At 36.3% G+C, this 24944-nt stretch overlaps 1 long non-coding RNA gene across 13 annotated transcripts in view; it reads left to right on the top strand.

Moving 5' to 3' along the window:
* The window catches only part of LOC107309997 (uncharacterized), a 161079-nt gene that overhangs the window by 99074 nt on the left and 37061 nt on the right, over positions 1–24944 (top strand). For 10 of the 13 annotated variants that reach the window (XR_014942614.1, XR_014942620.1, XR_014942612.1 and 7 more), the window contains one exon: positions 6285–9975. The exons of 1 other annotated variant lie outside the window; for it this stretch is intronic. This is a non-coding gene — a long non-coding RNA (uncharacterized LOC107309997). Of the gene's footprint in view, positions 1–6284; positions 9976–24944 lie in introns of those variants that run through there. 2 more of the 13 variants (XR_014942615.1, XR_014942622.1) reach the window with 1 other exon arrangement.

The raw sequence follows: 24944 nt of genomic DNA on the forward strand, positions 1-24944 counted from the left end.
TGATAATCCAGTAACAGTGATTACAAATAATGATATTAAAAGAGTAAAGAGAAGGGAAGTGATATAAATTATAATTTATTAAATGCAGTACAGAGAGATGTTTAGTCAAGTGCTGGGACAAAAAACCACAGTAAGAGAAAAATAGTTTTGGAAAGTCTATGAGGAATGAACATGAGTAGAATTATTCAAAAATGATGAAAAGATATATGTTTAAAAAATATTTCTTCTCTCCATTTGGGAAGAATAGCAGAGTTGTGTGACTTTATTTCAGAAGACTACACACTTTCCAATTTGCTAGCACCCAAGAGAGATATGAATCACATTTAGCAAGAGATAGATATCTTAAATATCAGTCAGTTTTGATAAACTGAATCTAATCTGTTTGAGATCATCTTTGGTCTTCAAATACATTATAAAAGCTCAAAAAAGCAGAATAATTTACTTATGTTTGAAAAGAGAGAAACGTTCGCTGTCCAGAATAAAATTAATGGTAGAAGGTTAAAGGGTGTTAGAAACATTATCTGATAATAAAAACAAAATGTGAGGGTATAGGGGGTTTAAATAAGTCTTTAAACAAATATTGTGAAAAGGAGATGCTATTTACACTCTTTGAATTAAGAAAATTGGTCAGTAGTAGCAACATAATATACTTTTATAAGGTTGGTATTACCAACCTTAAATTAATATAAAACATTAGCACTGTAGAGCACTAATAAAACACATGCTTCACAGTGGTCAGCTGAGAGCTACAGGGTGTGAGTGGCTGTGTGGAAATAAAGGTACTGGAAGGACTAGGAGTGTGACTACACGAAGCATTTTCACCAGCGAAAGTTTCAATGATAAACATGTCTCAAAATGCAACTGCAAATAACATGTAGACTTGTAGAATGGCAGCATGAAATCCATCACACAGAAGGATCCATTTTGAACTTTAAAAAATGGGAGAATTCCTGTCTAAGGAGGTACCTACATAGGAATCATAGCATAGAATTGTAGAATGGCCTGTGTTGAAAAGGATCATTTTGTCATGTGTAGGGCTGCCAACCACTAGACCAAGCTTCCAAGAGCCACATCCAGCCTTGCCTTGAATACCTCCAGCGAATTAAGCAGTGGTGGTATGCTTGAAAGAAAAGAATTGAAAATTATCTAAGACTCCAAAAGAAAAACAGTTTAGTTTCAGACTGAAAATGTACCAGAAGGGTTAAATGCAGCTTCTGAGTGAATACATGAAAAACTGATGAATAGGAAGAGGAAGGTAATGTTTTTTCACAGTGCCACAGTTGGAGCATTCATAGGATTTCCCTATGCATTTCTGATGCTTGCTTTTAACAAATGCTTTGAGGAGAAAAAAGATTAGGAAGAAATGTTGTGAGTTGAACGAGATGAAGAAAAAAGCTGGACTGCAAATTCACCATGGAAGATGTAAACAAAGAGGTGACACAAATAGTTGCTGAACACACTGCACCAAATTGTTACTTGTATTGTTTGATTTATAGGACTTGACAAAAATTCCCTGTGAAACACAGTGTGGTGGTTCTTAGCTTTGCAAAGACATTTTCTGCAGCATGAAAACAGTCAGTGTATATTCCCTAGGCTAAGAATGAAGAAGGGCTAACGTGTTTGGTTATTTAATTTTAACTGCAATGTTATTAAACAGAACTAAAACAGCTACTGTACCGATAACAGGAATGCACAGTTCAGTGCTTGTTGAAATCAGTACAAATATTCCTAATTCTCAGCACTTTCCAATTACTTGTGTGGTGCAGGACTAACATATAAAGCAACGAATGAGGTCTAGGTCCATAAGCAGATCTATTAGATGCTATTGTAATGCAAATAAAGAGTAATAGTAATGAAGTATGAGCCCTAGAGTATCTCTTTGGAAAATCAGTTGTTTGTATGCCTTCAGTATTTTAAATTCCCACTAAAATTAATGTAGGGGGAATAGAACAGTTATAAAATGAAATTTATTCTTAGAACTAGCCAGCAGTTTCTGCAGTAAATAAGCACATAGCACCACATAATCCATGCATTTTGGTAGTTTTTCTCTAATTGAGGTTGTAGGACAAAAGGAAGGCACACACAGAAGTATTTTTCCAGTTTTATTTATTTTAAACATAACACATGTAAACTTCTCTTTAAGATGCACCCTTTTGTCAGAGACAATGACCTTGTCCCCTTATCCAAATACCCAAGTCTGAAAAACTATTCACTGTGGAAACTGCCTTCTTGAGTATGTCTTTTAAATTGCTTTTCTTTTTTAGAGTTATATATGACTTTGTTGACAAGTCAAACCAAAAAATCTAAATGGAATAAGGAAAAATCATTACTTAAGTGTCTGAATTTACATTTATGGGTTCATTTTTCTGCTTGTTTTTAGTTCTATAGCTCAGCCCTAGTTTAGTTGTACTACTTCTTATCTAGATGTATTTAACTAGATGGCCCAGAGAATGATGGTGTAGCAAGATAATTGATTTAGGATAGATACTTAATACTAGGAAGGTTACTGAGGTAACCTCATATTACTGCAGAACTAAAAATCAGTAATAGGTTCTCTGACCTATGTTTTCCTGAAAGAACCATGGCTCTAGAGGCTGGTCAACAAACAGTTATCACAAACATTTTGCATGTGTTTAGTAGAATTGCATTCAGATAAATTGTAAGATATATGCAATGAAAATTTTTGTGTAAATAAAGAATGTGTGTTATACCTTAACATTACACAAATTATCAAAATGGACTATGGCAGTACAGGCAATCACTAAATGTAAAATGTGGATGATAAACAGTTTGTGTGAAATTCTTTGATTTCACTATGTAATTACCAGCATGTGATTTGTACATTCTGTGAGAGATATGGCCGCTCTTTCCAAAGCAAGGTAGTATATAGTGGATTTGTTTCTGTAATTGCATGCATATGGCTGTTTCCAGCAGGGGAAGTCCTCATATGCAATGCCTTAAATGCCTAACACCAGCAATGGCAGCAATTACAGCAGCTTTTTTCTTGTTTTCACTCCTCTTTTTCCTTCCATTCTGACTGCTGCTGTCAAAAACTCTTGTTTCCCTGTGTAGTCCATTATTCCAGGCTCTGACCTCCCTCCAAGTACACAGGATTCTGTGCTCAGAAGGCTGCTGAATATCAAATATGTAGAAAACAGAAAGTAGATTCATTCCACACTCATGCTTCAATTAATCAAGATTCATAAACTCATAGAAAAGGAAGCTGAAAACTATTTTCATACGTATTATACCACTTTTGCAATAGTACAAACCAGTGAAAATACATACAAGTCTTAAACCAGTGAAAATACGTACAAATCTTTCTGTTTATTCCACTGCAGCTTAGTTTATTTGATTATGCAGGTACAAGTGCTTGGCTCTTCTAATTTTTCATTAAACTTTATTCAAACTGCTGGAAGCTGGAAGTGCTTGAGATAGAAGCTAAAGCATTAAAATGACATAAAAGAGCTAGCACCTTAAGAAAGACTTAGTGTTTTCTTCTGTGTTAAGTACTCCTATTGTGGTGATTTTGTGTTAGAAGTTGATAATTAATGTAGTAATATAAAATTTGAAATAGCAAATAGGATGCTATAGAATTATGGATGGAATTGCTGTCCAGAATTAACTCACAAAGGGTGAGAAATATCAGGTTATGAATACAGATCTCTCTCTAAGTAGAAGAGCTCATTTTAGAAGATCTTTTTATCACAATTCAGCTAGAATACCTCTGGTAGATAGATATCTGGTATATACCATTATTATGCAATATACAGCCTGCTGCATGTGGCATTGTATTTCCTGTCCTATTAAGGATCTCCAGACATCTACTATGACCATCGTTGTGGTAAGAAGGAATTAAACTCATTTCCCATTTCTCTGGCTGTGCTGACAAGCAGAGCTATGTAACATATGGCAGCAAGTGCTGCTGCAGCAAACACAACACTCCAATTGTGCTGCACCCAACTGTCCTTCTCCCTCTGCAGTTCAGAGATTAGCAGCTATTTCAAACTTGTACAAAAATTGAATTCAGGAGCCCCTCTGCAAGGAACTGGTACGTGGCTAGTGCTAGAAGTCTACTCTAACTCATCAAAATCCTAATTATCATTAGAAAATGCAATTTTTATACTCCAAGCAATACAGAACATAAGCAAAGTTTTCAAGTCATTTTTTACCTATACCACACTGCCTTCATTATGTGCACTCTTTAATAGGCTAGCCATAAATCCACAGTGAAATGATTAGATCTGAAAATCACCTCCAAATGAGTAAGTTTAAACAAGATATATGGAATTCTATCAGCTGAAAAGTTTCCAACATGAAACAATCTGCTGGTATTGATGCACTTTGAGTTGGACCTTTAATTGAAATTCATCAGCATTTATAATTTATTTCTGTATTAAGAAGTCAGTTAAGTCAAAGCCTTTTAATATCCATTTCTCATTTCTGCCTTCCTCTGTGTAGATGTTTATATACATTGTAACTAATACATAAATTACTCCTTTGGTTTATCTATTTTTAATGACCTACCAGGAATTAGCAGGAGTTTCTCTCTTACCCTCACTGCTTCCATAAATGAGACTAATCTTGGGATCTGTAAGCCTTGAAGAGTTGCTGAAATTCCAAATCTGGTAGCTTACCTAAAGCCAGAAAATGAAAATTACAGAATCATGGAATCACAGAATTGCAGGTGTTGGAGGGACCTCAAGAGACCATCAAGTTCAACACTTCTGCTAAAACAGATACCCTGCAACAGGTTGCACAGATAGGCATCCAGACAGGTCTTAAATATCTCCATAGAAGGAGACTCAGCCTCACTGGGCAACAGCTCCAGTGCTCCACAACCTTTACTATAAAGTTCTTCCAAATGTTTGTATGGAACTTCCTAAGTTTTAGGCCATTACATCTTTTGCTATTGCTGCACACCACCAAGAAGAGCCTGGCCTCATCCATTTGCCTCTCACCTCCCTTTGAATATTTATAAATATTTATCAGATCCCCTCTCATTCTTCCCCATGCTGAACAGACCCAGGTTACTCAGCCTTTCCTCATGTGGGAGATGCTCCATGCCCTTAATTGTCTTTTTGGCCCTCCACTGGACTCCTTCTTGGAGATCCCTGTCTTTTCTGAACTGTGGAGCCCAGAACTGGACAGGGCAGAGTAGAGGTGAGAGTGATAGGATCATATCCTTAAATATATATCACTCTAGAACCACAGAGATAAAAAGTACTTTAACACATTTTTCCTATTACCTAAACCAAATATTCATTTCTGCAGTTGCTCTGTCCCTATTAATACCTCTGTACAAAGGAAAACTGGCTTTTCTGTGTCAGTCTGGTTTTATCAGTCTGGTTTTCCAACTTAAGGGGCATTCTCACTCCCTTCTACTGGACATTGTCCACTGCCTCTGCTATTTGTCAAAACAGAGGTACCTATGTCAGTCAATGATGCTGAATAAGATGCTCACACTGGAGTACTTATAACATCACAGTAAGATTGCTGATTCCCATTGTATACTGCTGCAGTAAGATCAGGTATAATCATATTCACATAACACTTACCAAAGCAGCTGGTTCTCAAAATGTATTTGTGCAGACTGCTTACCTTTTCACTGATCTTCATTAAACAGCCTTTTACTTTTTTAAGACACTATTTTCCATGTGTTAAGGTTGTTTTTATTTCAGTTCCTTAGACTTTCACAGCCTGGTGCCATTTTATTTAATTGACATCTTCTTTTATGTTCCACATAGTTAATATTGAGTAGTAATAAACCTTGGACAGATGGTATTTTTGTTTCATGTATCCTCTATCCCTTGTGACAGTGATCACTACTACTCTGGAACTGCTTCCAACTGAATTTGTCCTCTGCAAAACATCAATTTAATCTAGAATGTTTCCCCTGCTGGCATAAGAAATTATCAGGAGATGATGTCAGATAGTTCTGCATTTTTCATTATAATAAATGGTCATTAGCTGAACTAAGATAAGATGCAATTCTCTGTTTTTAATGCTTTTAACAGGATTAATAATTGTGCCATCTGTGATGTCAATTTTCTAATACTGTTGGCTCATTTAAAAGGCGTGCATATATACAATTGGTATGCTTCAGTGTGTTCCCCGAAAGTCTACATATTTTGGAAGTCTGTGACAGAATAAATGCAGTAGAAGATTGTGTTTTATAAGAAATGGAAGTTAACCTTTTGTTACAGTATACACTGAAAAATGTCATAGGATTCATTTGTATCTTTATGTGTGTCAACACTGCTTCTCTCTCTGCTTCCCTTCAGGTAAGAAATCTGAAGACAAGCCTTAAAAGGTGCTGTGAAAATAGATTTATTTTACTCTAAAATCCTGGCAAATAAAAACTAGACTTTCCAGTTAATCAAAATCAGAAGGATTTAAAAGCTAAAATTTTCCTCTTTCCCTTCTACCCCTGATGTTCTGTCCCACATCTCTCCAACACTGCTCAAAACAGGCAGATTTCCTCCTGCTTTCAGCAGAACTCTTGCAAGTCATCCAGAGTCTTTAAAAATCAGTGAGACTCAGCTGAGTGGAAACTATCACAACCTACACCAAACAACTAGTTTGCAGTGATACACATAAGACAGCGGAATGACCTGAAGAGCAGGCAGGCTATTGATGGCTTCCTAAGTTGAAACTCCCATGGTAGCAGTTACCATGCTTTCCTGGATGGAAGTCATTTGCCAGGATACCTCCAAGACTTGCTTCACCACCTCTGGTCCTTCTGGTCTGATCCTACTGAGGAGAGTAGTAAAATTCCCATTTATCCTGAGTAGGACTTTACTTTCAATTAAGTGAAAGAGAACTTTAGTTACCAAGTACTTCTCTGGTTTCAGCCATAGTAGATTATTTTTTTTCTCAATGCCCAGATAACTTTTTTCAGGCCAAAGAACCTGAATGTGACAGTAGTTATATGAAGCTCATATGAAAATTAAAAAGGAAAAGAAAAATACTATCACTGCTGAAAAATACAGGATCAACTATTGCTTCACCAAGTAACTTGATATTTATTTTGCATTAGGAACTGATAAAATAGACGAATCTACAAATTTCTTTGTGGGTTGTTGTCATGGTTTTATAATTTTGTAATTTTGCTATCAGTATTCCACATCATAACATCATGTAAAGCATGGATACTTCTATCAAATTACATATCCCAGAGAACATCACAGTCAGGGATAAGTCACGGGACCAGGACGCTATATAATCTTCTTCCCAGGCTGGAGTGCTCTCTCTCTCGGACTTCTCGGAGAGTGGGAAGTGTTCCAGCCGTGTCGCCTAGAGTTCACAGTAGGCCTCTTGGTTTTCGGGGACTGTCTCTCTCTGTTTCGTTCGATTTATTAGCCTCAATTATATTATATTGTGTTATCTTGTATTCTGATATCATATTTAGTAAAGTGAGTTTTTCCTCCTTAGATTGCTGCTGTTTTTATCCCATTTCCCTTTTTTTTTCCCCTCCTTTCTGGGCCCAAGGGGGCCCTACGGGGTGGCTTCCCCCTGTCACGGGCATAGGTAAATCTAGGTAACCCGTGACAGTTGTAAACACAGAGGACCTGTAATAAGCATCATAACAATGTTATAAGTATGGACTGATAAACTGTGCTGGTGATAGATATAATCTGGAGTTTTGTATGATGAAATTGTCTACCATTTAAATTATGTAATCACTTTTTTCTTTAATTTACAATGTAAACAAATCACAGAATAGTAGATATTGCAAGGTGGGGACTTCTGGAGATAACCTAGTCCAACACAGTGACTCATAGTATGGTCAGCTGAAGCAGATTATTGAGGACCATGTCCAACTAAGTTCATGTATCTTCAGAAATGGAGGAGCAACCTTTCTGTGCAACACTCACAATATTTTTTTTTACTTGGTTTCAATGAAATTTCCCATATTTTGGGTTGTGTCCATTGCTTCTTCTCCTGGTAAAGGACACCAGAAGAATCTGGCCCCATGTCTGTTTTTCCCTCCATCAGGTATCAATATGCATTGATAAGATCACCTCTCCTAAAAGCCTCATCAAGGTTAAACAGACAGTTCCCCTTACATTTTCCTGTATGAGATATGTTCCAGTTCTTTAATCATTTTTCTGGCCCTTTGCTTGACTGTCCAATACACTTCAATGATTTTCACATACTGAGGAGCCCAGAGCTAGGTAACTGACTCCAAATGGTTGTACTGTAGTGACATTAACACATCATGCAAGATAGATATCTACTTGCTTCCAAATGTAACCACATGTGCTATAGTGTTGATGACCTCAACATAAATCTTCCAACCCAGTGCCAAAGGAGGCTTACTGACAAACTGTTAACTTCCAAAATACAGATTTTTTTTTTCTGTAATAATGATAATAATAATAAAATTCCTAAATGACAGTAAAAAGAGATGATGTTTATGTGAATCTAATAGGGTTGTCCTTTTTGATGGGAAATAATCTGATTGCAGTCTATTAGAAAAATTCACTTTGCACTCTAGGGAATAAAAATGAGAGAATGTAACGGGACTGATATTGCACAGTCCCGTTGCACATTGATTTGGCACAGACTTGTCTTTTCCATTCCTTTGCATCTGCCTGGAATAGATAGACTAATATCTCCCAGGACAGCAATTCAACATCTTGCCTTGGCAGCTTTCTCTGTCTCCTTTTTGATTGTTTGTTTCCATGTAAACTCTTTACTGATTGATTTCTTTGAATTATTCCTTCCCACCTTCTCCTCAGTATTTTTGTAGCTTAACAATATATAACAGTAGATGCTATCTTCATTATTGACTCAATATTCTTTTATTTCCCCTCTTTCAAGCACTTAAATGGCAACTATGTAATCTTATTTAGCTTTTCCCAACCTCTGTCTTCGTTATTTGCATCTTTCAGCAAATTCACCAGATGTTTATAGATTCTTGTGAGGAAAGTTCCTCTACCTTGCTTCTCTCATTATATTGCTTGCTGGCATCATGAAAAGTCCTTTTTGACAAACAAGTTGCTGCCTGGCTGTGCTACACTAAATGGGAAAAATGGGCATCAGTCTGGTCGAGTGGGATGTTGCAGTTAAAATGCCTGCCTCTATCTAAACAGTTTGAAATATTAACCCTGAACAAACCTTTATAGTCTCTCACACCTGGAGTAAAGTTGACTTAGAAAATCTGTTGGAAGTACATTTTCTTTTCCTCTTAACTCTCTCATGGACAAGCTGTGGCAAGTGGAAGATTTTGTGTAGAACCTACTACTGCCATTGGAGGAGTAACAAAATAGGATATTTTTTTCATCCACCCCAGTACTACCTTAAACTGCCACTGGAATGGGTTTCAACCAAATTATCACCCTGCCACCTTAAATAATGTACTTCAATCTTCTTATCAATACCGCATTAGTCAAATCCATCTGCCTCACTGCTTGGCAGAAAACATGATGTCTAAATCAGCACTTGAATTTCTGTGTATGAGAACATTAACTTTATAAGAATGTGCTGGTACACTGACTAGGGTGATCTGCAAGGCTAATGTTATCCAACACTGCATATACGTGAAATCTCAGACACCATAGTCTTTATTCCGCCCCTCTGGGAAGTATTTCCTTGGGTTTAGAACCATAATATTCTACTGGTCCCGAGCTCTTCTATGTTGTATTAAAGAAATACTCCAACTTCAGGATTGAGGATGGGAAGAAAAGCTTTTCCAATAGTTCTTTCATAGTTCTTTGCCGAGGAAACTTGTTAATCCACATCTAAGACCTCCTGGTTCTTATTAATTTGGCATCACAGTAGGATCTACTGAATCTGCAAGGTCTCTGTGTAAGATGTACTTCATGCTGTTCATTTTGCTTGTGCAGCTAGGATAGGGCCACTTGAACACAATGTAATCTTGTTGGTGATAATCATAACATAAACACACTTTTCAGACAAAAGCAGCGAAATAAATAAGCAGTGTGTTTTTAATAATAAATGCTAATTTGAGTTTTAGAGATGTAGAATATCCTATATATATTACTAACATTAATCTTAAAAAAAAAAAAACAACAACAAAAACTGAACTGGCCTGAATACCTGCATAACAAATATATCCTGGCTTTTAAAGAATGTATTTACGAGCAGGGCTCAAAAAATAATGATCCATAACTTTTGTTTAAGCAAAAATAATATTTAACTTGTTTTAGTGCCTTGATCTTACTTCTGTGACTGCTTATAAATATTCTACCTTTTTAAAATAAACTAATTCACAATTATTAGCACAAATTGCTACCTGAATTGTTGCTCCATGAAAAGGGGCTCCCACTGCCTTTGGGATCTTGAAAATATTTAAATTTCAATGACATAAATGCTATTACTCATGCAACTACTTCCAGTCTGCTAGGGGTTGCACAGACTCTACATCTTCTCACAGCCACCTTGTGCCCATGGAGCGCTAAGCAAATATCACACCAAACTTTACTTGTGCCTCACACTAACCAAGAATAAGAAAAGGCACAGGCAGGGTAGAATATGCAACAGCCTGGAAGAGTACCTCCATGTGCATGCTATATGTCCAAAAAGATTTTAGGAGGAAGTTTTTCACTCAGAGGGTGGTGACACACTGGAACAGGTTGCCCAAGGAGGCTGTAGATGCCCCATCCCTGGAGGCATTCAAGGCCAGGCTGGATGTGGCTCTGGGCAGCCTGATCTGTTGGGTGGTGACCCTGCACATAGAAGGGGGGTTGAAACTACATGATCATTGTGGTCCTTTTCAACCCAGGCTATTCTATGATTCTATGATGATTCTATGATCTCTCTGCTAGGCAGCCTGATATGTGATTGCGTGTCAAGCCTCCCTGAAGGTCTCCTGTTAGGCAGCAATTAAAGAAATCATTGCTTTTCTAGTGTGGTAATTCATATAGATTAATCATAAGTGGCCAGATTGTCCATAACCTTAATCCACTTTATAAAGAGATGTATGAACTAAATATTTTGCAAACTATTTGCACAGTCCCAGCAGAGAAGCCCAGGGATGTACTGGGATCTTGGATCTGTCTCAAGGCTGGGGTAGAACAGGAGACATACAGCAGTATGGCAGGGATGACATTTTGCTGTCTGTGCCAAGGAGAAGAGGCCCCCCCACCCCCCTCACCCCCAGTATTTTAAGGTCTGCTTTGAATGTTTGCTTTGCATAGCAAGGGAGTGCTGGACAAGTGATGTTTCAGATGTGAATGCAGAACTTAAGCCTTTGCCCAAGGGTGGATTGAACAAGGTTTTACTTCGGGTTATATCTGAAGGTTCAGTCTGCCCCTAATTAGATTTTTATTTGACCTAAAATATTTGTTTTTCCTTTCATCCAAACCCTGAGTGATTTTCCTCTTGAACGGCATTCTTTGTTCTTTTCAGAGATGCAATAAATACTCCAAGTTAATACATTAAATATCAAAAGAGTAACCAAGGGGGCCCAACTTATAAATGATTCAAAAGGCCATACAGTGAAAAGCATCTATTTGAAAACATTTATTATTTATTTCACAGTTTAGATGAAGTTCCTATAGGGCAGCAATTTATTAAATATTGACTTGTGTTAAGTCCATCAAATATACTTATCTTTACAACAGTGCATAAAATCAAATGGTAGCAAGGTACCAATCACTGATTTAGACAATGAATAGAAAGTTCTTGTTTCACCAGAGTATCAACCATAACAAAATCAGTTATCTGAGAAAGCAAACATTATGTCACTAAACTAAAAATAATAATAATAAAAATAAATAAATAAATAAAAAAGATTTGAGAGTTAGAACAATTAGCATTAAACTGAATACAGAGGAAAATTATGGGGGAGAATGTCAGAAATATTAATTGAACTAAAACGAGCATATTAATTAAGGACATTTCAGCTTAAACAGAAGAAAAAAACTGCAGACCAACTCTCTGTCACCTGAACCAAAATTATTAAAGGTTTATGAAATGAACAGCATCCTGGCACTTCTTGACAACTCTGCGCCAAATGCAGGTGAACTATTTCCTTCTGGAAATCATGTAGGTGTTTAGCTCTTGAATCATCATTTTAACTTCCCCAGCTCCCAAGCCACGCAGGTAATTCATTGCAATGGCTGTGACTCCAAGCCAGAAATGAAAGGGTAGGTCCACAGAAAAGGCCTGGTTTAAGAAAGTGTTTGTCTTTAATCAGCTTCACATCTCCACGAATGGGTGTTTTGAAACTCTGGATTTCTTTACAGTTCCCATGGTCAAAATGTTCAATAGAAAAAGAATCTTTCCCATGATTAAAAAAAATCCAAAATGTTTCACAGCTCATTAAATCTGAATAACATTCAGTTAGTAATTGTGAGTAAGGATAAATAATGGCATCCTTACAATCAGAAATTATCCTCAGAGCGGAGTTTTTCTAAAATATCAACAAATCTTTCCAAGTAAAAGCTCTGTAGTGTTGGCTCTAAATACTGATCCAGAATAGTTAATGTTGGAGATCTCTAAGAAATTTTAAAATAAAAAAATCAAAACTTCACCGCGATCCCATGAGAAGAGGAGGCTGATCCAAAACTCCGTGTGATCCTGGGTTCATCCCTTCAGTTATCTGCAGTCCTTTGGCACTAACTGGGACTAGGAGGATGTCTGCTTGAAGGGGATCAAGGGATCTTGTAGGGAGGCATATTCTTTACACTGACAAGTGTCACACAAGAAAGTAAGCTGATTGAGAGAAACAGAGGGCACACTCAGTTCAGATTTAACTCCATGTAGAAGTTACTTGATCACTTTAAGACTTTCCATCTGACAATCATCTTAAGGTTATGAGCATTACTGAACCTGATATTGCTTTAAAATTAGTTTAAACTGTAGCAACCATCTCTTTCATTTTTAAGATGTATTCTCCTTTCAACATAAGAGAATGTAGTTATCGGCAGAAGAGATGTTTTGAAAACTGCAACAAACTAATCAGAAAGTCAAGCCTAAAAATGTATTCTACATACAGTTAGAAAATATATGTAATATCTTTCTTCTAGCTTCTTATTTAACAGTATAGTTTAGTTTACTCATCAAAATTAAACACCTAAATCTTCATGCTGGCACAAGAGATTCCACTTTGATGCAATTTACATTCACAGGAGTAAATAATGCTTTATACTTTTAGCACACTTACAGGTCCAGGTAAATCTAGATAAACTTTTGCAATAGCTTGAATGAAATTGGGACCTTAACAGCTTACATTTTCACTCAGTGCTCTTTGTTCAAATGCAAATTTCATGATCACTGCTATCAGTCATCATCCATATTCCCATTTATAAAGAGCTACTGCACTGTACATTTCTAAGCTAAAGCACTTTCCAACCTTCAGCTAGAGAGTGATAGAGGTAAAGCTGGTGACTCTATAGCGTAAAGATATTCCTCTAATGAAAGGATATAGTTTTGAAGTTTGTCTGACAGGCAAACAGCAACAACACATTTTTAGACATTTTTTTATTACAGTAAAGGCCCTTCTTCCGTTTTCAATACCTTTCCTCTCCTCCACCGGTCTTCTGGGGAAGATTAATGTTTACAATATTTTTAGGACTTAATCCAACAAACTCTGATGTCAAGAAGTATCTGCAGTGATCAGTTTTCAGCATTAGGGAGAAATGCTGGACTAAACTTCCCTACTCTCTGAAAAGATCTAGAACTTGTGTTGGGCTCCTCAGCTCTGAACATGTGTTGTTATGACTGAAAGAGCACTGAAAGGACTATAAAATTAATCCAGCTGAGGTTATAACAAATCCTTTCTCTCTTCACAGTTCCCCTTTTAGATTCAGCTAATGCTAGCTTTGATGTTTGGATGTAACACAGGATGAAGGGATGGTCTAGACACTTGGAAGCTCCAAAACACCAAAAAGCTGTAGAAAGCTGCAGAAGCTTTGTATAAGAAGCTTAAATTCCTTGGTTAATTGTTGTTATTCCTGGTTAGGATTTGCTAATTGAGATGTCAGCAATTCTACTAAAGAAGCTGTCCAGCTGTGAAATCCATCATTAGAGGAGTGTTGGAACAATTGCATCTTCAAGAGCTTCTCAGTGAGGGGCTATTCACGTGGCTGAGGCACCCAGAGGAAGTGTTGGCCAGGGGAGCAACTTCTTCCTTGAAAATGCTCCCAGTGTTATTCTTCATTTACATGCTTTAATCTCATTGTCCTTGGTGTTACTGCAACTTTTTGAAGGCCAATGCATATTCAATGATTTCATTTTTGCAAAAAAAGTTATTAAGGTTTTAATAACCTTATTTATTTATTTATCTATGAGCAAGATCTCAGTCCTATCTGGAAGCTATCTATCTTTTATTATCTCTACAGGGAAGATTCCTGAAAGAACTTCATAACTTGTTCTTGACACAGCCTTTTTTTGTTTATTGTGTGATTTTTTAACATGTCATTTCCAGTGCATTGAGATGCTCCGTTAAAGAATTTTAAAATGTTAAATCTTTTACAAAGCATTAAATGTAAGATTATTAAAGTAATACATAACTTTGTATTTGTGAAGCACTTGTATACTAACACCTTAATCAACCCAAGTATTTATTTTGCATTTCTTTTCCTTGGTTTAGGAGATTTTAGGATTCCTATCACTTAATATTCCCATATTTTAAACTATAGAAATAGCAACGAACAGGGAGTGGTTGTTTCCTAAAATTTAGATGTTAAAGCGGAGTTCTACTCATGTCAGTAAACCTCTACCAAAAGGAGAATGCATCTCACTAAGTGACATCAAACTCACCAGACATTTGTTGTCTATCACTCCTTTCATCCCCTAACAAACTCTGTGGAAAGAAAGTTATGAAAAGGAAAGATCATTATCATTTTTTAAATTAAGATCATATGCAATTATGCTTGAAATCTTTCCTTCTCTTTCTCACATGCACAGCAATGTGAAATAAAATTCTAAACGTCTAAGCTTCTACAAAAAGATTCCCTTCAAACCTGTCTAAATCCAATTAGTCGTATCTCTTCGCCTGCAGCACAAATATCAACACAAACTGTAAATCTTCCCTGTTTTCTCATTTCCTTTGGTTGTCTAAATTGTTTTGAGGCAGTGAGTAGAAAGGAGAAATGTTACTGCATTCTGTAATTATGTGCTTTTCTAAATGAAGATCAGACTTTTCCACTCCCTTGCTTTGTCCTTTTCTCAACAATTGCTGATTCTGTAAATGACAATTTTGTGACAGTTAAAGCAGTTAAACAGTGACCACTTGCAAACAGTTCTATTAAAACCTGATGCAAGTGTGTCCATACTGGTCCAGCTTCAGCAGTGCCTCCTTCCAGCAGCTGGCTTCTCCTTGCTTCCATCCAAAACTCCACTTGCTGCAAACCTTTGTGCCAAGGATTCTTGAACTGTTGAGGATATCGTTTATTGAACAAAATTAATCAAATCCAACTTTTCTTTTCTTTTTACCGCAGGCAATAAATAGGAACCTATTCAGTTTTAGATAGCTACTTGTCAGATTCCTATTATATTTGGGTGGTAAAACACACCCAAAGTAATAAATTCTTTCCTCATAACCTGAGTAGCAAAAGTAATTTTTCTGTACACTAATGAGAAGTCCATGGATGTTTTAGTACATTCTGATTATTAGTTAGCTCCCCCAAACCATATAAAAATATTGATTACAATTGTTGGATCTTTATTTCAAATTCAAAATGTTCTTATTTGAGTTGAATACTTCCAGCTAAAATCAGATGGTAACAGTACCTCATAAGACCTGTACGAGGAAAGCAGCATTAAAAAACAAAATGTCATTTCATTGTCCAGATAAAAAAAAAAAAAAAAGGTTGTTAGGAAGCTGTGTTAAGAATGGTGGTCAGAGAAATCACTCTCACACAGTAATTCTTTATATGAGATCTTCAACTGAGGTGGAATTTGATAGAGAGGTGGAAGATAGAAGTTGTTTCTGTAACATCAGACACAGCCTAACTTTGGCTCTGCTCCTCCACTGGATGTCACCAAGCTGGGGACACTGTTGTGTGACCAATTGAGGGGCAGGCAAGGGCAAGCTTCCCATTCTGCATCACCCTTTGTGTTGTTTGGCTGGTTTCTTTAAGTGCTGACACAATCACTTTTTGTCAAATTCAGGGCCTATCTGAATATCAGGATTATCCCTGGCCATCACGTTGGGAAGATTCTGTATGATTAAACGAATAAAAATTGTTTTTGAGTTAAGATGGAAAATGAAATCACAAGTTCAGTGGGTTTTTTTTGTCATTAATACATTTTTAAATCATTTTACCTCTCCCAAATTACAAAGTATCAACAACTTTTTAGTTCAGCAATACAAATAATAATAATAGAAAGACAACGAGTAATTATGCACATTTCACTGTTCTTTGCAACAACCAGAGTTTTTAAACACTGAAAGCATGTGTTAGGGATTAGCAATCCAATGTAGATAGCATACAACACAACAAAATGGAATGAATTATCTGAAGCCTTTCCATACTAATAAGAATAACTTATTTACGAATCAAAGGATAATTGAATATTCACCAGTATCTTCCCTGCTTTCAACTACTTAATCCAACTATCTTCCTTAAATAAGAAAATTTCTTCCAGCTGCGAACAGCTCAAGTTTATTAACTCAAAAATCATAGGACAGACGTAACTGCTAGATAGGAATTTGCATAACTGAAAACTGTTTCATAATTGCCTAGACAGGAAGATATTTTTTTAACATATCTTATTTCCCTTGCCAGTTTTCTCTTTTTTTTTTTTTTTTTTCAATCTCTCAAAATTTAAAGGAACTCAGTTGAGACATCTGCATGGTCTCAACACATGCAACTCTATTTTCAAGTGTTTAATTGCTCTCAGGAGAGCAGTTAGATATATGTACTGCCTTTTTATCCATATGTTTTTGTGAAAGCCATGTAATTGGTGTAATATAAGAAATACACAATTTCATGTAAAATATCTGTAAGACAAGTTACTGGCAGACTTCTCAAGTTCAAGAAAAATATGATTTCTAATGAATCTGAAGAATATAGACATATTTGTAGAGCAAATGAGGCTATTTTATGCAAGTATTTTATGCACTGTACATAGTAATTAGAATAACAAGTCATTTTTTTGAAATGCCTGTAAGATTTCTTACCATAAGAAACACTTTTCATTGCTTTCCTTGATACAGGACAACTGTTTTTTGAAATATTATACTTTTATTCTTACCTAGACATTATAAAACATATTTCTCAAGTCTGCCCTCACAGGGTACACCTTTCATTTCAGCCTCAGTGTTTCACACAAAAAGTGACACAACTTCACTTTTATTTTTGAAATCCTGGAAATGAAGACACAGTGATGATGACAATGAGGAAAAAAAAAAAAAAGAAAAAAAAAGTTATGTATACTGCACTGAACCTCATTTTCAGTTTGGAATATGGATAATAGATCTTGCGGTTTAGAACTTTAAAGGAAAAACTGTCAGAATTTTCAGCTTGCATAAAAAAAAATCACTTTTTGACTATTAAGTGTTGTTGAAATAATGCAATCATGCAATCAGCTGTTTTGGACAGTATCTGAGCCCAGTAACCATAGTATAACACAATTTTTGTGAATCATCTTGATCTTCACGTCTCTCTCTCTGCCACACTTGGTCTTTTCCTCACTTTAAATATTAAATATTTTATACCCTTTCAGTTCTTGAGAGAATAGTATGTTATGGATGACTGGCAGTACAGCTGTATGTGTATATCTGCTTTCTGCTGCTTCTATGATACATTTATTTTTTGGTCTTTTTGGTGTCAGCCACAATGTCAGTTTGACCTGCTTTAAATAAAATATTTTTTTCTACTTCTACATACCTACTGCATGAACAGATACCTATTGTTGCATGAATCATATTATTAGCATGGTAAATTGACTGCTAAAAATCTCAAATTTAACTCTCAAAATAAGACCATAAATTGTTAATCTTTTCCAAAATCAGGAATGATTTTATCTGAAACTTCTTCAAGTCTTTCACATTTCAGAAAGGATTAATTTCACAACACAGATAGGGGTGTGACTCACTATGGTGTAGCAAGAGGTTTTCTACTCTCTCAGTGCAGTGACCTGCTGGACAAGCAGCAGATAATGGGCGGCTGTTGACGCCACAATTTAAAGAGCACAGTGCATTGCAGACAGGGGAGGTGAAATCTCTCTGTGCCAAAATCAATAGCAGCTTGAAGGGAATCAGAATTTCTGCCTTTACAGAGAGAAGCAATCCATAGTAACAACAGCAGACTCGTCCTCAGCAGCGCCATTAAATGCAAACTGAAAAGAAAAAAAAAAAAAAAAAGAAAGAAAAAAAAGAAAAAAAATGTTTAATATTTTAAAAAAAACTATTCAGACATTAAAAGGAAAAAAAAAAAAAAAAAAAAAAGTACAGTCTTTCTCCACAGCTTTCCTGAAATTAGCAAAGTTTAAAATGTCCTCCAGTGTCTTTTGGGATAGGCAGTGTACGACTGCAGATTTCAGGCTATGGCTTCAGCCTATTTATTCAGCCCTCAGTCAGAGGAAGTGAAAGGAGACTGTGACAAATCCACTGCGTTTCTGGTTTTCTGTGCTCAGGAGGTGGGTGAGAGTGGGAAGCAGCAGCACCAAAATCAGAAACGTTCATTTCTGGGAATCCAGAGCTCCAAATGACTGCAATTTCAGCCCTCGTGTTCTTCAGAGTTCCCTCGGTTTAAATTGAGAAGTGGTGTATTGAACTCCTAAGAAAAAGAATGTTGCCTTATGGGTAGAAAAAAATATTTGGTAAACACTGTTTTGAACAGTTTTAATATCCTAATGTATTGTATCCTAAATATATTCAGCATCAGTGCACTTCTTCAAACAGATTGCAGCTGTATTTATTAACTGAACTCTAAAGAAACCATAGCTAATTCATTGTTTTAAAGATTTCCACACAATGTAGAAGTCTGAAACTTAGATTGGTGGAAGGCTTTGTGTACCTCAGTCCTCTAAATCTCTTTTTGCCTTTCAATTTAGTCTTTAGTACTTTTCAAAATGGTCAAAAGAACTGAAATGTTTAAGTCTCTGCATTGTGCAATACTGATTTCCTCGCTGCCATAACATCCTTTTTGCAATAACATTACCACAATGAGATGACTGGGAATACTATATTAAACATGACCTCATTAAAGAGGCATAAATATTCAAATACTTTTGCTTTGCCTATATCTTGCACTACAGATGAAATCAGCTGTTGGCTGTGAGCAAGGGCAGACACACCATTTGGCAGAGCATAATTTGGCTGTCTCCAGGGAGCATTTAGTGTTAGTATTTTTCTGTTTGTTTGCTTTATTGGAATCAGGATGAGATGGGGCCAGAAGTAGTATGTCTTTTGCTGTGGAAGCAGTTTTGGTCCTTACTATGCTACAAATACAAAAATATTACTGCAATGTTTATTAGTACAAGTGAAGTTTGGGTTGGAGCCAAATGGTATAGCAGCTATGGGTGCCCTGAGAAAGCAATCCAATATGCTGCTCCCAGTGGGGATTCACTCTTTCGTCTTTTTAAATTCCTTCAAACATATTTAGGTTCCTGTTATTTATTTATTTATTCATTTATTTATCATCAACATTTCTTTTAGCCCATCATTTCAGTTTCCTAACAATTCCTGCTGCTATCCTGCAATCCCAGTATATCAATATGTTTCTGGGATAGGGATGGCTTGAAGAGAACAAAGTTATTTCAGCTAAGATCAAAGCAAGACTTCATAGGCAGAAGTTATTTTTGGTACTTCTCTGTTTCATGATGAGATCCCTCACAGTCTGCAAGTTTAAACCATAGTGGAATTTTCAGATGTTGCAACAGCTTCTATTTCAGAGTTTATATGCAGGCTTCCCGATACCAGAATTGCTATCTGTTTTGGAAGTGGAGCTGCCATGCACAATGGGACATCTTCGGAGACAGTAGAGCCAAAGCAGTCTAATTGAATGTTTGGTACAGGTGTACATCTACACTAGCATTTACTCCCTAGTTAGCTCCTAGGTCATTAGCTTTTCAACCTACATAGGTATGCTGTATGCCTTTTTGTTGTTGTTTTTTGTTTTCATTTTTTTGTTTTGTTTTGTTTTTGTTTTTAACAAAGTGAATGAGATAGGTTCCTTTGAAATAAAAACCTCACATGATTTTGGGGACCACTCACTGCACAACCTGTCCTAGCAACAGTATAATGAATACAATCAGGCTTAGCTTGTCAGATTACCCCTAACTCAAAGCTTGCCTAATTTCTTCTCTAGCGTCTCCAAAGGAAAACTTGCACTTCTCTTCTGGAAATGATACCATTATATACTCAAGTAGCTGTTGATACAGAGACATAGTCCATGATGTAGACATGAGTTTTCAGCATCACTTTAATTCCTTTTCCAGCTGTATTAGGACAGCTGAAGAATATTTTGCATTGTGGAAGGGAATGAAAGCATGCTGAAAAATTAATTTTTAATAATACAATCCAGCATGCTTCCAAGTGCCCATTTCTCTACCGCCAGTCCTATTCTTCTGAAATCTCACCCTCGTCTATGAGGAACTTACATAAATGAAGATAAAACCTGAAAAACATCTTGCAGCTCCTTTCTATTCCATATGTTGCATAACATTAATCTAATTTTTAATGTAATCTATCCAAAGTTGAATGAAATATGCAATACCGTTCTAAAGGAAAAAAATAATATAGTTCTAAATTAAACACTGATTGCAGAGGATAAACTGATCTGATTTATCTGATCATTATTCATACATAGTCCAACTCGTGGACTCTGTTGTTCATACCGAAACTAAACATTCTGCAGTGAGATTTTCTGAGCACAAGCAAGATTGTGAGGTGGAAGTACGTGGACATAGCTACTAAATCATTTCCTTTTAAATTTACCCAAAGTATAATGTCACATTAAAAATAATGGGATGAAAGTGCAAAGACAGTGCAAATCTTATAGGAAAATATCTATCTGCAGAGAAATCAAAGCATGTCTGGATTCCTCACCAGTCCTGCTATCCAGCAGATAGGATTTAAAAGGATATGCGTGGTCACCATTTTTTCCTCTGCTTTAAAATTTTACTCTGTCACATCTCAATAAACATGAATTGAATAGTGGAAAAGGCAGTAAATTAGACAATGACAGAACAGCCGTGGCATGGAAATGAGTCGAAGAAATCAGAGCAAATAAATTTCAGCAGGGACAATGCTAGGTATCATATACAAGAGAAAAACATCTTCCTCCAGGCAGTACAATGTATTTTGTTTTTATCCAGAAACTGCAGTAGCAATTCTGTAGGCAAGGATTAGCTGATCAAATTCAAAACACAAATCAAAACATTTTTTTCAAATCAGTCATAGAAATGATACAGAATCAAAACGAGTATTGAATAAAATTCAGGAGAAAAACATTGCAAATCATAGACTAGACTGTATTGGATATTCATTGATTCACACTGAGGATGAATCCCACCTTGTAAAACAATTCAGAATCTCATATTTCACCATCTGGCTTTCCTAGGTACTACAGAGCAGAGCCAGTAGCAAACCCACTCATTCTCCAGCCTCAGTGATCACCTGCTGATGATTTTTGCATGGACAGGAGCAAGAAATTGGCTGTTTGCTCAGGAAGGGCTGTGAACTTAATTCAGCTAAACTCTTAAAACCATTACAAATTTTCAATAGCTCAATTTTGCTTTGTCATCAAAAATATTTTTATGATGAAAATAAACAATTGTACTAGTGAACATCCAAGATTTACTTAAACAATTTCAAAAGTATATTAGAAATATATATAAGCATAATCTATAAAACTGTTAATTAAAAATGTATTTAATATTTTTTTTTATTTATTTTTTTCACTTTTTCCTAATGTATGACTATACCACGTACTTCTGCTTGTCATGTTTGAAAAGTTGTATGACACAATTTTTTTCTCTTACTTATTTAAAATACAAGGAATTTTTGCAACAAAACCCATTCATTATCATGTATATCGAAGCCTTGTCAAAAAACTTCACGCACTGATTTAAAATAGTTAACTACTATTAAGCTTGCATAAGATGAATGTCTCTCTTTAGTCACTTAGGTTTCTCCAGAAGTAATGCCTCCTATTTATTGCCATGGAAACTACAACAGATACGAAGAGCACAGCAACACAATTTGATAGAGCAAATTCTCAGCTACAAAACTTTATTTTTCAGCAGAGTCACCATTATTAGCTATGCATTTTACCAGTAATGAAAAAGAGTCCACAAGCCTTGCTTGTACACATCTGCCTCTATAGAAATGCACCACTCACCACCTCACTGTGCTCAAATGGAGTGTTCTGTCTACATAAACATTTAGCAAGTGTTAACGAAGGTTAATGGTGTAACTTTTTCTTCTTGGGGGAACCCAACAGCACCCCTTTGCTTCATCTTCCCCTCCATATCAGATGCCATTCTGTGAGACTGCCCATCTGCCATCGTCTGTCACGCAGCAAAAACATGTACTGGGATATTGGTGGGAAGGTTCAGCCTCTACTGTCATACCACCAGTACCTGTTTCTGACATTATGGACTAATATCATAACATAGGAGGCATTGCTTTTGTCATGGAATTTCTGCAGAAAACAGTACTTCAGACTGAAAATTGCACATGTTCAGTTGATGGGACAGAACAGCAGCTTAGAATTGCTGAAATGCTGATCTTTATAAAGTCTTAAAACTTTGTCCCAGAGAAAAAAACTGACATTCTAAAATGCACATGCAACAAGCACAGACTAGATTTATATTTTACTTTTCCACCCCAGTATCTCATAAAGTTGTAAAATCAAGCAATATCAGATCTATAAGCTCTATCAAGATTCACTAAGTGATAGTTAATTGCTACTGCAGATTACAGTAGAAAGCGTTATGGTCTTCAGAACTGAAAAGACTAAAAGATCATTACATAGTTCAATAAAGGGTAAGTCATACCTATTTATAGACAGACTTGTTCTGGAAAGAATCAACAATTTCTGGAAAGAGATAAATGTAACTAACCACAAACTAGTGCTATAGCTATGCTTCATTTTAAAAGTGTTTTTGTTATGTGTCTCTAATTCTATTATTAAATGCATCTATTTTTTATCTCCTGTACATATATCTGCCAGGGGGAAATCTATTTCCATGTGGTTACTAACCATTTGGTATAAAATGAAGAATAGATGATCCCTAATGGAACTCTCTAAAAGTTTCTGTTCATGGATTATTCTGTTTAATATAATTTTTATGGGATAATATTGTATCTCTCACCTTCTTTTATTGCTAGGAATATTTGTGTAAAGCATGATGATAATAGTAATATTATTTTACATTTGCAGCATATTTTCCATCTGAGCTATTTCAAATCATTTATGAAAAATATTTAGCATGCAGTATATCTAGGAGGATAATTTGGATTTTGCAGCCTTTCAGTCTTACCTATGCACACTTGGACCCACTCTGGTGAAGCCACCCCCTTCACCAGGTGTGCAACCATCAGTTCATGCCATGATATAACAGTTCCCTTACACCCTGCTAAAAGTGGAGCTAGCTCCAAAATTACTTGATTTGTTCAAGTCCAGCTGAATTTTCGTATCCACAGGGATTAACATTCCACCACTTTTATGGGAAATCTGCTCCTAGGACAGATCAGTCTCATCATGAGTATATTTTCCTTTTTGTCCTAATCAACTGAACTGGTTATGCAGGTGCTAGCAACAACTTTAGGGGTTTTTTATTTCATTTATGCAAGGCCCACGTGTCTTTTCCTGCCCAGCTGCCTCCAAGGGGCTTCATAGGTTATCTTCTCCCAGCTGAAGGACTCCACATTTGCCTTTGCTGAGCTTCATGAGATTTCTAACAGTCCATCTTCCAGCTTCCTGGTGGTCCTCTGATTGTGGCTATGCACCCCAGTGTATCCACTGCTACCACAGAGCAGTGTGGCCCACTAACTTGATGAGCATGCACAACATCTCCTTTCTGCACTGCTTATCATACAACTCTAGAGTATCCTGAGTGGGAAAATTATGAAAGAGAGTGTCCCTCACGGTGACCTCTTAAGAAGATTCTTGTGATCAGCTCTTAATTGCTCATGGGACTAGTGACAAAGCTCATCAGTCCAGCCAGTCTATCAACCACTTCGTACTTAACCCATCCTGATCACATCTGACCAAGAAAAATACTTACAAAAACTCTAATTCTTTAGAGGTTTAGACCTAGATTATGTTTATTTTATTGCCAACCCTGCTGGATTTTAGAAATCAGGTAGGGTGCATACAGAAAATTAAATTTAGTGACAAGATCAGCTTTCATTCATTCTTTCCTTTTTTGTTTTTTAATGAATGAATATACAGGCTAAAAAATGCAAAACAATAACAAAACAAAACAGAAAAGTCTATGTGAAAAAAATATATATAATTCAACATTACTGCTACTAAGGGAGAGGCTGCTCTGCTGACAGAGCTGAAGAGCTCCCTCAATTCCGGCCATGGTAGAGACATCCTTTGGGAAGGGAAGAGATAAGCAGACAGGCTGCCTACAGGTATTACCTCTCAGAGCTTGGGGTTTACTTTCTGCTTCCTTGTTTCACACCTGTATGTACTTACAACATACACCTGCTCAACTATCCATGGGGACAGGTGATTAGGTGAAGTAATCCTCTTCAGTACAGTAGATATTTCACTTAGTAGGCTTTGATGACAAACCCATTCAGTCTTTCAGATATGGTATCTTTTGCTCTTCCAACCCTGATTACAGCATTTTTTAGAGTAAGCTGAGAGGCTCTCCCCCTGCTGGAACAAAGTGAGGTTTTTGTATTGTTTTTGGTTTTGTTTCTTTTTTGTTTCTGTTTTTATTCTCCCCTAAACGAAAAGCCTGTTTCAGTTATATTAGGTATCAAATTACCATCAAAACATAATCTGAAACAGTACGTAATTATTTTTCCATTTGCAGATCAGGCTTTGACAGACATGCCT

This window comes from Coturnix japonica, chromosome 2 (genome assembly GCF_054131305.1).
Source record: "Coturnix japonica strain WE chromosome 2, WE-NBRP24, whole genome shotgun sequence".
Lineage (NCBI taxonomy): Eukaryota > Metazoa > Chordata > Aves > Galliformes > Phasianidae > Coturnix > Coturnix japonica.